Below are 12,375 nucleotides of genomic sequence, written 5' to 3'. Positions count from 1 at the left end.
TTTCAACTGAGCATGCGCACTGCTGTGTGCCCGCTCTCGAGGTTAGCTGTCATTGGCTATGTGTGGATGAGTCTGCGGCAGCCATCTTTACCAAGGGCATGTCATAGAGAACTAATGCAAACCTGCCCATAAGTAATGACAGCCTGAAAACACAGCGAATATGATGTTTAATACGTATCATATGTAACAGAGCTGTCCTATCACATATACAGACGTGACAGGGCTAATAATGATGCAGGGCAGTTTACCATGACAACTGTAAACAGACGCTAATCATCGACTATATACTGTACACGTGACTGCTGACTATTCTATTCTAGACATTATTGTGAAGGGATATTATAAGCCCCGCCCATTGCCACATGTTACAAGGTGCTTGACTAAGGGCAGATCACAGGGACCATTACAGGTAAGTGTTTACATTAAAAAAAACCTCAGATAATAAATAGATATATAATAAATTTCTATGGCGTCATGCACACAACCGTTTTTGCAATCCGAGTGTCTTCCGGTGCGTCTATTTCAATTTGTTTACAATATGTCCTATTCAGATCTGTTTTCACAGATTTGAGCTGCCCATTGAAATGAATAACACAGTGAAAAAACCCTGAACATTCAGGTGTCACACGTTAAAGAAAAAATAGTCCGATTACAAAAACAGTTGTGTTAGGCTGGGTTCACACTAGTGCTCGGTCTCCGATCGGGAATACAATCCCCCATTCTTGCTAGCAAGATTTTTCTCTCTGCATTTTTTGGTCGGAGACCCAGTGGACCACATTGTAGTCTTTGGGGGTCAGCAGGTAACCACTCTATAAGCGGATTGGGTTTCCATTGTTCAGGACCCCAAGCGGATCCAAAGAACGGAAACCTGAACACAAGTGTGAACCTAGCACAAGTAACATCTCATTCTGATGGTTGTGAATCAGTGGTGCCAGATAGACATTACTAATCTTTTCCCTCCTGTTGCCGTAAGTTTAGATTAACTGACATGATATTATAAAAGATGTTCTGCGGCAGCTGCAATGTTTATTGATAATAATGATTTTATTTATATAGCACCAACCAGAGGCGGATAACGAAATCTGAGAGCCCCTATGAAAAACAGTTATGGGCTGCTTGTCTTCTAATGTTTCAGTATACAGCGCCCCCTTATATTTCTCTATCAATCCACTGGTGATTGTTAGCCATGCAGTTCATTAGCTTAGACATTTACCCACAATCGAATAGACAGTAGAAAGCTACTGTAAGGTGATAGGACCCCCAACCTACCAGGGCCCTGTTCTGCTGCACAGGTTACACCAATGCTATGTTCGCCTCGGCACCATCATATTCCATAGCCCTTTACAAATCAATGGGTACATGAACAGATAATATCAGTCCATGTACCAAATTATTAACATATCAACCAACAGGAATGAGGGCCTTGCTCACAAGAGCTTACAATCTATGAAGAAACAGGGTGACACAAGAGGTAAGAGGGCTTGTTTGGTACAATAGATCGGCCATCATATGGTAAGATGATAAACTCACATAGGGTGTCAGGTTCTGACGGTATGGGAGATGGAATCACAAGAGGTTCTATTTTTGAAAGAATAAGTGTCAGATAAAGAGAAGACGATATTAGAGACAGCAGAGAGACAAACACTGGTGTATTGCAGTAAGGTAGGTGCGAGGTATAGAATTGTGTGTTAACAGCATAAAAATGTTCCTAAAAATAAAGTCTGCTGATGGTTAGAGATGAGCGAACACTATTCGAAACAGTTGTTTCAAATAGCATGCTCCCATAGAAATGAATGGAAGCGGCCGACTTTGGCGGCGGCCGGCCGCTTAACCCCCCGCATGCCGGCTACTTCCATTCATTTCTATTGGAGTGTGCTATTCGAAACAGCTGTTTCAAATAGTGTTCGCTCATCTCTACTGATGGCTTATCCAATGGGGTCTCTGAAGAGACTAAAAAGGAGAGGGAATTAGAGATGAGCGAGTACTGTTGGGATCAGCTGATCCGAACAGCACGCTCCATAGAAATGAATGGATGCACCTGATACTTCCGCTTTGACGCCGGCCGGCCGCTTAATCCCCCGCGTGCCGGCTACGTCCATTCATTTCTATGCGAGCATGCTGTTTGGTTCAGCTGATCCCAACAGTACTCGCTCATCTCTAATTCCCTCTCCTTTCTAGAGGGAATGAGACCTGAGGAAACCCAACAGCAAGGTGGGGAGGAGAAGAAGTAGCAGAAGAATGATAGGAAGAAAAACAAGAAAGTTCAGTGTTTTTAAAGAGGACCTTTCACCACTTCCACAGCTCCATTTCTTGGCATTTGTTAATAGGCGCAGCTACTATGTATTAGGATAGCAGATGCAGTTCTAAGCCAATAGTGGGAATCAGTACTAGATACACTGATCAAAATGGTAAATATGGTGCTGAGTGTCTAATTCCCCCCCCGGGCTATGGGGGTAATATACAATATGGAGGCCACAAATGGCACACTGAGCTACAGGGGTGGGGGTAATTACACTGTGTGGGCCACTGGGAGGACGTTATACTGTGTGGGGGCCACAGGAATCCTTGGGGCAATAAGAGGGCATTTGGAGGAACAATCCCTGTTTTTGACCCTAATCCTCTATCCCTCTTTGCTCTTCAAAATATCTTTCTATTGGAGTTATATGTACAGTAATAACCATAAATATTGTTTCAGAAACTATCTGGTCTCTGTTTATTAGATTCTACCTTGCATATAATGTCATCATTTGGTGTATTTTAGACCTTAAAATGTTTATATTGAGTTATTGTTTGGGCTAATATTTTTTTTTAAAAAAAATATATATATATATATATATATAAACCATATAGCTATGCAAAAAAAACTAAACTTTCACACAGTGGGGCACATTTATCAAGCTACTTGCGCCTTTTTTGGCGTAAATTGCACCTTTTTAGATCTTTTTCAGCCCTACACTTTATTTATGAAGCATTTGCACCTTTTTTCACCCTGTAATGCTGTGCACATGACCTAAGAAGGCACGTCTAGACTAACATGTGCATAGCATTTAACAAGGAGGTGTGCTTACATCGGAAATCAGCACCACAGTAAAAGTAGTCGAAAAAAAAGGCAAACCTGCAAAAAATATGGCCAAAAAGGGGCAGATGATAAATGACCCCCCCCCCGTGAAATATTAGTGTCCCTCTTTTGATAGTCCAAAAAGTAAGGAGGTATGTGAATGGGGGCCCCTGGGGTGAAATTATACTTGTGAGGACTACTGGGGGATGATGCTGTGTAGGAACACTTAGGGAGCCTTCACATGGAGTAAACGCGCGTGTATTTTTGAAAAACACACGTGTAAAAATACACATGTAAAAGTAAGACTCCCATTGACTTCAATCACATTTTACAGGCGTATTTTTACACGTGTAAAAAATATCATTGAAGTCAACGGGAGGGCCCCTTCACACGGAGTAAACGCGCGTGTATTTTGGCAAAATACACGTGTAAAAATAAGACTCCCATTGACTTCAATGACATTTTACACGTGTATTTTGATGTGTATTTTGACGTGTTTTTTTACACGTGTAAAAAAAAAATGCCATTGAAGTCAATGGGAGTCTGATTTTTACACATGTAGTTTGCAAAAATACACGCGCGTTTACTCCGTGTGAAGGCTCCCTAAGGAGCATTATAACATGCCAGGGCCACTAAGGGGCAATATACCGTGTGAGGGCATAAACGGACTGGGTGGGAGTGTGGAGGCCGAAGGGGGCATAGGCTAGAGGTGTATGCTTAGTATGCTAGATTGTATGCTTTACACTTTGTGTTTTGCAGATTTTGTCCCTCTTTTGGTCCTTTGCAAGTTGATAGGTATGATCATGTATAGGGGCCACTAAAGGGTCATTATACTGGCTTGGGGGTTGGGTAAATTTGCCGGAGTGAACACATTTTGTCCCTGTTTTTATTATCTGACATTCGGGAGGTATTTAGTTTCTCTTTCAGCTACTGTTAATAGCCTTTGGACTGTTATTGTAAGTTTTGAGCTCTATCTGAGCTGTGGTGGCCGTCACCCCTGTGTGTAATATGTGCTCATGGAGCCTGAGTTGTTTATGGTGACCATAGTAACCTGTCCTGCGTCATTATCAGCCGGCTTAGCCTGCCTGTCATCTATGTGATGGGACAGCTCTGTTACATATGATTATTTATCATACATTATGCTGGCTGTGTTATTATACATTATATTAGCTGTGTTTTCAGGCTGTGGTAGTATGGGCAGTTTTGCATTAGTTGTCTATGAGATGCCCTTGTTAAAGATGGCTGCTACAGCCTCACCCAAAGATAACTAATCACAGCTAGCAGCACTGCATTGGGGGCGGTACACAGCAGTGCGCATGCTCAGTTGGAGAAACAGGATGTTGATGAGACTCTCATTACATGTGAGCTCACAGTGATTGATTGGGGAAACCTTCCTAGGTACGTGGGGCTGATGTGTTACTTACCTGCACAGTGTGGGGGTGGCGGCTACTTACTGTCTGCACATCTGATCTTACACTGAGTCTTCTATATGTCTTGTATAGTGTTAGCTTACTCTTCTGGAAACATAGATTGGTGTATTTATAGAGTGTGGGGATTTCTGCACCTTATTGATTATAGATATTAATGGTGGATTGCTGTGTTTATGTGATCACTGCACATGTTACAGGCTCTGCTGAGAGTAGTAGTACTACTGGGTGACTAGAGTCCCTGTGATGCTGGGAGTAGTAGTCGTGGGGTCCCTGTGTTGCTGGGAGCAGTAGTCGTGGGGTCCCTGTGTTGCTGGGAGCAGTAGTCGTGGGGTCCCTGTGATGCTGGGAGTAGTAGTCGTGGAGTCCCTGTGATGCTGGGAGTAGTAGTCGTGGGGTCCCTGTGATGCTGGGAGTAGTAGTCGTGGGGTCCCTGTGATGCTGGGAGTAGTAGTCGTGGGGTCCCTGTGATGCTGGGAGTAGTAGTCGTGGAGTCCCTGTGATGCTGGGAGTAGTAGTCGTGGGGTCCCTGTGATGCTGGGAGTAGTAGTCGTGGGGTCCCTGTGATGCTGGGAGTAGTAGTCGTGGGGTCCCTGTGATGCTGGGAGTAGTAGTCGTGGGGTCCCTGTGATGCTGGGAGTAGTAGTCGTGGGGTCCCTGTGATGCTGGGAGTAGTAGTCGTGGTGTCCCTGTGATGCTGGGAGTAGTAGTCGTGGTGTCCCTGTGATGCTGGGAGTAGTAGTCGTGGTGTCCCTGTGATGCTGGGAGTAGTAGTCGTGGTGTCCCTGTGATGCTGGGAGTAGTAGTCGTGGTGTCCATGTGATGCTGGGAGTAGTAGTCGTGGTGTCCCTGTGATGCTGGGAGTAGTAGTCGTGGGGTCCATGTGATGCTGGGAGTAGTAGTCGTGGTGTCCCTGTGATGCTGGGAGTAGTAGTCGTGGAGTCCCTGTGATGCTGGGAGTAGTAGTCGTGGTGTCCCTGTGATGCTGGGAGTAGTAGTCGTGGGGTCCATGTGATGCTGGGAGTAGTAGTCGTGGGGTCCCTGTGATGCTGGGAGTAGTAGTCGTGGGGTCCCTGTGATGCTGGGAGTAGTAGTCGTGGGGTCCATGTGATGCTGGGAGTAGTAGTCGTGGGGTCCATGTGATGCTGGGAGCAGTAGTCGTGGTGTCCCTGTGATGCTGGGAGTAGTAGTCGTGGGGTCCATGTGATGCTGGGAGTAGTAGTCGTGGTGTCCCTGTGATGCTGGGAGTAGTAGTCGTGGTGTCCCTGTGATGCTGGGAGTAGTAGTCGTGGGGTCCATGTGATGCTGGGAGTAGTAGTCGTGGTGTCCCTGTGATGCTGGGAGTAGTAGTCGTGGGGTCCATGTGATGCTGGGAGTAGTAGTCGTGGGGTCCATGTGATGCTGGGAGTAGTAGTCGTGGGGTCCATGTGATGCTGGGAGTAGTAGTCGTGGGGTCCCTGTGATGCTGGGAGTAGTAGTCGTGGGGTCCATGTGATGCTGGGAGTAGTAGTCGTGGGGTCCCTGTGATGCTGGGAGTAGTAGTCGTGGGGTCCCTGTGATGATGGGAGTAGTAGTCGTGGGGTCCATGCGATGCTGGGAGTAGTAGTCGTGGTGTCCCTGTGATGCTGGGAGTAGTAGTCGTGGGGTCCCTGTGATGCTGGGAGTAGTAGTCGTGGTGTCCCTGTGATGCTGGGAGTAGTAGTCGTGGTGTCCCTGTGATGCTGGGAGTAGTAGTCGTGGGGTCCCTGTGATGCTGGGAGTAGTAGTCGTGGGGTCCATGTGATGCTGGGAGTAGTAGTCGTGGGGTCCCTGTGATGCTGGGAGTAGTAGTCGTGGGGTCCCTGTGATGCTGGGAGTAGTAGTCGTGGGGTCCCTGTGATGCTGGGAGTAGTAGTCGTGGGGTCCCTGTGATGCTGGGAGTAGTAGTCGTGGGGTCCCTGTGATGCTGGGAGTAGTAGTCGTGGGGTCCCTGTGATGCTGGGAGTAGTAGTCGTGGGGTCCCTGTGATGCTGGGAGTAGTAGTCGTGGGGTCCCTGTGATGCTGGGAGTAGTAGTCGTGGGGTCCCTGTGATGCTGGGAGTAGTAGTCGTGGGGTCCCTGTCATGCTGGGAGTAGTAGTCGTGGGGTCCCTGTCATGCTGGGAGTAGTAGTCGTGGGGTCCCTGTCATGCTGGGAGTAGTAGTCGTGGGGTCCCTGTCATGCTGGGAGTAGTAGTCGTGGGGTCCATGTGATGCTGGGAGTAGTAGTCGTGGGGTCCATGTGATGCTGGGAGTAGTAGTCGTGGGGTCCCTGTGATGCTGGGAGTAGTAGTCGTGGGGTCCCTGTGATGCTGGGAGTAGTAGTCGTGGGGTCCCTGTGATGCTGGGAGTAGTAGTCGTGGGGTCCCTGTGATGCTGGGAGTAGTAGTCGTGGTGTCCCTGTGATGCTGGGAGTAGTAGTCGTGGGGTCCCTGTGATGCTGGGAGTAGTAGTCGTGGGGTCCCTGTGATGCTGGGAGTAGTAGTCGTGGGGTCCCTGTGATGCTGGGTGCTGCTTGTCTCCTGTGTGTGGCTGCCATCTGTATAGGTGAGCCATTATGTAGTAAATGCGGATTATATATAGTATACTGTTGCTGTGGTTACTATCATTTAATACGATACAATGTATCTCACAAGTGTATGTAAATCTGGCATTGTCTTCTTCAGGGTGTTGCTGTACTCTTTTCTTATGGAAGGGAATGTCTGAGACACTTGAGTAGGTCACTGGTATTGTATGGTGACACGACACCCCGCAATGATCAGCTGATTCAGCTGCCATAAGTCATTTATAAGGTACCGTATATGGCCAGAAGTGCTTTGTATGGAGTCTGAAGCTGTAAGAGATCCACTCTGGCAACAGGGAACTGCACTTGAATAGGAGCAAATCTGTTTCTAGTTGAATAATTCTTCTGGTAACTAATTCAGTGTGGGGTCTGGGTGTTGGACCCCCACAGATCAGATACTGATGTCTTATACTCTGGATCATCAATATCTATTATCCTTAGGTCTCAGGGTAGTATTTCTGTGAGGTTATAATAGTATAAAAAGTCAGTGTGTGGTGAAATTTGTATAAATCCCGTGCACTTCACTAAAAATACTAGCCACCAGCTAATCCACTGCAATCCTGGCTGCTGTGTTCCTGGTCTTTGTGTCTCACTTTCCCATCTGATTTGGGCATGGAGAGACATAACTGCACGCTAGCTGATAGGGTTGTGGAGGCAGCCATATGGCACCCAGCAAGTATCATGCAAGGGTCCCATTAATTAGAATAGCACCCGTTCAGTGCTGGTTTGATATGTCTACACCACTATGATCCTAATCCTCTGTGCTCCAATGAACTAAACTTTGTTCTCATAGAATCCTGTGATGTTATTTTGGTTATGTAGAACCACATGGTAGTGCAGAGCTGAAGCTGATATATTGTATAATAATACATTTTATATTTTTTATATATATATATATAGCACCAACATACAGTATTCCGCATACTGCAGGTTTTCAAATAGTTGCAGAAACCAGAACAACTTCACGTACTGTATGTAAAAGCAAGCATAATCTACTAATTCTATCAAGTCCTCTACCAAAATTGCTTACTGGTCCTTACTAGAGATGAGCGAGTACTGTTGGGATCAGCCGATCCGAACAGCACGCTCCATAGAAATGAATGGATGCACCTGGTACTTCCGCTTTGACGCCGGCCGCTTAACCCCCCCGCGTGCCGGCTACGTCCATTCATTTCTATGCGAGCGTGCTGTTCGGATCGGCTGATTCCAACAGTACTCGCTCATCTCTAGTCCTTACAAGTGCTGTAGTAAATAGTAATGCAGTGAGAGAGAGTTATGAAAAGTGTGAAGCGAATGTTAACTTGGCTTTTAACATGATGCATACCAACCAGGACAAGGGCATATTATACGTTAATTGCACCGTTAAAGGGGTTTTCTGGTATTTTAGATATTGGTGACTGGATGTGTGACCATGGAAAAGAATCTCCGTTAAAGGGTCAGTAAAAATAACAAAAAAGCACATGGCTACTGTCTGTGTTCTGTCTGTTTCTGGACTGCCAGACATTTACAATTACATTATAGGAAGTAAAAATAATTTAAAAAATAAAATAAAAATGTAATCTGTTGTTCATGGACAGCAAACAGCCAGGAAATAGCAAAGTGGAGCGCCGTCTGTGATGATCATGCAAATTGCATGTCCACAAAATAGTTGTGTGAATAAGGCCTTACAGAGGTGCACAGTGGTTTTAGTGTTGTATTACTTCATGTGCATGAAGCCTGAGGACCCCTCTGTGTCTCTATTGGATACAATGTTCTATATCTTAACAGTAGGGTTATTTGAAGAATTTCCTTTAGATGTGTATTGTTTCAATAAAGTGTTTCCTTCCTACAAGATAAGTTGTTGTGTGTGTTATTTTCAAGTGTGAAAAATAGTAAAGAATATTTCCATTTTACAAAGTAATTAGAGATGAGCGAGTACTGTTGGGATCAGCCGATCCGAACAGCACACGCCATAGAAATGAATGGAAGCACCTGGTATTTCCGCTTTGACAGCGGCCGGCCACTTAACCCCCCGCGTGTCGGCTACGTCCATTCATTTCTATGTGAGCGTGCTGTTCGGATCAGCTGATCCCAACAGTACTCGCTCATCTCTAAAAGTAATGTTACATTGCTACGAGAAGTTGTCATTATATGGTCAACAGGGGTCTGACTACTGGGACCCCTACTTATCCTGAGAATGATTGGGTGCAATACTCACTCAGAGAAATGGACCAGCTATAATTCCTTACATATTGTGGCCTCTTCATTATAAGCATCTGTGCGCTCCCAGGGAATAGAAATTGGATGGATTTGCCCCTTTAATTCTACAACCATGTCTAAGGCAAAGAATGTTGATTGAAACCTTAGTGTCAAGAGACATTATTCAATGGTGAAGAAGTTTACACCATCCTGTGCCTGTGTTGGATAAAGCGAGGAAGGTAACTTAACAAACTACAGAAGTCAGATCAACCCTCTGAAAGACCTGCATTGTGAGCTTGGCCTCCTGCTCATACAGGAAACACCATGTGCTTCAGAGGAGCAGGGAGTAGATCAGTGCTCTGTAGGGGAGCATATAACTTCACATAGAGCTGCTACGATATTTTAGATAGTCCTTACAATATTATCCATGTTTGATGGTCATTATATCACTTAGCTTTGTACTTTTGAGTATTGCAATAGGTAATAATAGTCCAGCAGATGACATTAAATCAGCCATGCTTTCTACTTTCCTTCCCTATAAGTTATAAAGTCATCTACTGTCCTTATGCATTGTAGATTCCTAATGTAAAGTAAAATCTGGTTATTATTCCCCTGAAGGGTCCTGAGTATTCCTAAGGGAGCAAGTATTTTGACTACTGAAAAATGTGCTTGTATTTTTCATATAGCAAAGCAGGTAGGCATACTGTGCGTATAATAGCGCTGCCAAGAGACTGACTCCCTCCTGGAGTTTTTGTAGGCATTTAGTTTATAAAGTGCTTCAAAGCCCATTACAGACAATTTTAGGTGATTTTTGCAAGGCTATCAAGGAGCTCCCATTTTAAACCTGCACTTTAGGCAGTCGAGTATCCTGGATGTCATCCACCAACAAGGTGAGTTTCCGCATCGCAGCAATAACAGTAGTGCCTTGGTAGATCTCAGACTTGAGATTGTTCTGTTTCCATTTTGCATGATCGGTAAGAAGCCTACTCTCATTACGATAACTAATAAGTGAACTTCAATGTTCAATTTATGAAAACTATCTGTAAAGTGCTATAATGCGCTATACAAGTAAGCCTAATAAATCGACCCAATTGTATGTGTCTGGACTTTAGGCCTCCTGCACACAGGCAAATAAGTACTAGAAAATCTGGACTGTATATTGCCCACATTTTTTGGACTGTAAAGAATCCCAGATTCTGGACCCACATTATAGTGATCTATAAGACTAGTAGCTCTACTGTCTTTTATATTAGACACTGTCTTTGGCCTTGTTCATGAGGCATAAGGATGTATTTCCATGTTCGGGTTTTCTGATGCCAAAACTTGGTGTGGATCATAAAAGTAGAGAAGTACCATCTGTCCTCATTGGTTCTCTATTTTCAATCCTTCTTGTATATCCAACTGTACGTCACATGTGGATGAGATTTTTTTATAGTATTCATAAATGTTGCAACAATTATTGATTTTCTGATAGAATTTGTCAATAAATTTTCCAATAAACATTATTTGTTTTAGCGGGTAAGACGTAATGTCTTACCCGGATTGAAAACACAGTCGGGATAAGAGCGCTTGTAAAGCTGTACTGTAGAGCTCTGCAAATGTTTTAGGCAAGCGTGGGGTTAAAATGTTGCAAAATAAGTATTTTCAAAAATAGAAGTTTAAATAATTTTGTTATTTGATAAAAATAAACTAACGAGTAATATAAATCACATTCATATTTGGTGTGACCACCCTTTGGAGGAGTCCTGGAAGTCATGATATGGCCCCCACAGAGCCCTGATCTCCACATTATCCAGGCTGTCTGAGATTACATAAAGAGACAGAAGGATTGGAGCAAGCCTACATCCACAGAAGATCTGAGCTTAGTTCTCCAAGATGTCTGGAACAATCTGCATGCCAAGTACTTTCAAAAACTGTGTCTAAGTGTACCTAGAAGAAATGAGGGATGGCAAAAGGTGGTCACACCAAATATTCATGTGATTTAATTTTCTTGTTTATATGTTCACTTAGGCCTGGATCACATCTGCATTCGATATTTCATTTGGGGAGTCCGCTTGGGGATCCCCCGAACAGAATACCAAACGCATTGACAAGCGGTGAGTTTATGAAAACACAGGGACCCCATAGACTGTAATGGGGTCTGTGTGTTTTCTACGCGCTGTCTGCCTCAGTCATGTGGAGAGAGAAAAGTACTACATGATCTACTTTCCTCTCTGCATAACTCGTGTGGACATCGTGCTAGAACACACGGACCCCATTATAGTCTATGGAATCCGTGTGCTTTCATTGCTCACTTCTTGTCAATGTGATTGGTATTCCATTTGGGGTTCCCCAAGTGGACTGCCCTAATGGAATACCGAATGCAGATGTGAACCAGGCCTTATTTTGTTACTTGACAAAATAACATTATCACTTTAATTATTTTATATTGTTTATTGTTGTGGTTTACAAATAGTAACATGAAATACTTATGTGTGAAAGTAGTCACCCTCTCATACACCTATCGATTTCACATGTGCTTACATTCAACTTCTCGTCCTGGGCTTCTACAGACCCTCTAATCTATCTTCTCACCGCTGCATGCAATGGGGGCCTAGGTATGATCATGCTGGTCATACACCCGAGATACCTGTTGTCTGCATAAGATATTTCAACAGGGTGTAGCCAATCCAACCAACTGCGCCGGTTTTGGAAATTGTGTCATGTCTGCACTGTGGTTTTTACCATAAAGTGGGCATGGGATTTGCCAGAATCCTATCCACTTTGCCCTTACTGTAAAACGCCATGATTTTTCCCGCAAATCGTGGAGTTTCTGTGACTTGGGGCCCCCGTCTAAAATTATTGACCAGGACTTGGTTCAACCTCGGGGTCCTACTTGCTTATTCTTGGTCCTGGTCCCATTTACCTCATATGCCAGAAACCATGAGGCTCACATGATTGCTGAGAACATTCAGAGGCCTCAGAAGTTGCTGGAGAAACATTGGTGATGTCTCTCACACAACTTGCGGGCTCCTTACCAGAAACGGCTGTGGCTACTGATCAGTAGTCATGTAAGCCTCACAGTTTCCGACACTGGAAGCCCTAGGTTCTGACTTTCTTTTTAGCAGTATAGAATATATATATATATATATA

General features: G+C 44.5%; 1 protein-coding gene across 1 annotated transcript in view; it reads left to right on the top strand.

Moving 5' to 3' along the window:
* The first annotated feature begins 4,377 nt into the window (after nt 1–4,377).
* KIAA0825 (KIAA0825 ortholog) overlaps nt 4,378–12,375 on the top strand; it is a 286,762-nt gene continuing 278,764 nt past the window's right edge. Inside the window, exon 1 of the mRNA XM_075271661.1 lies at nt 4,378–4,456. The gene's annotated coding sequence lies outside the window, so the exon portion shown is untranslated. The remainder of the gene's footprint in view (nt 4,457–12,375) is intronic.

Source organism: Leptodactylus fuscus, chromosome 1 (genome assembly GCF_031893055.1).
Source record: "Leptodactylus fuscus isolate aLepFus1 chromosome 1, aLepFus1.hap2, whole genome shotgun sequence".
NCBI lineage: Eukaryota > Metazoa > Chordata > Amphibia > Anura > Leptodactylidae > Leptodactylus > Leptodactylus fuscus.
The sequence above is the reverse complement of the archived record's forward strand: the minus strand, read 5'-3'. Positions and strand labels throughout refer to the sequence as shown.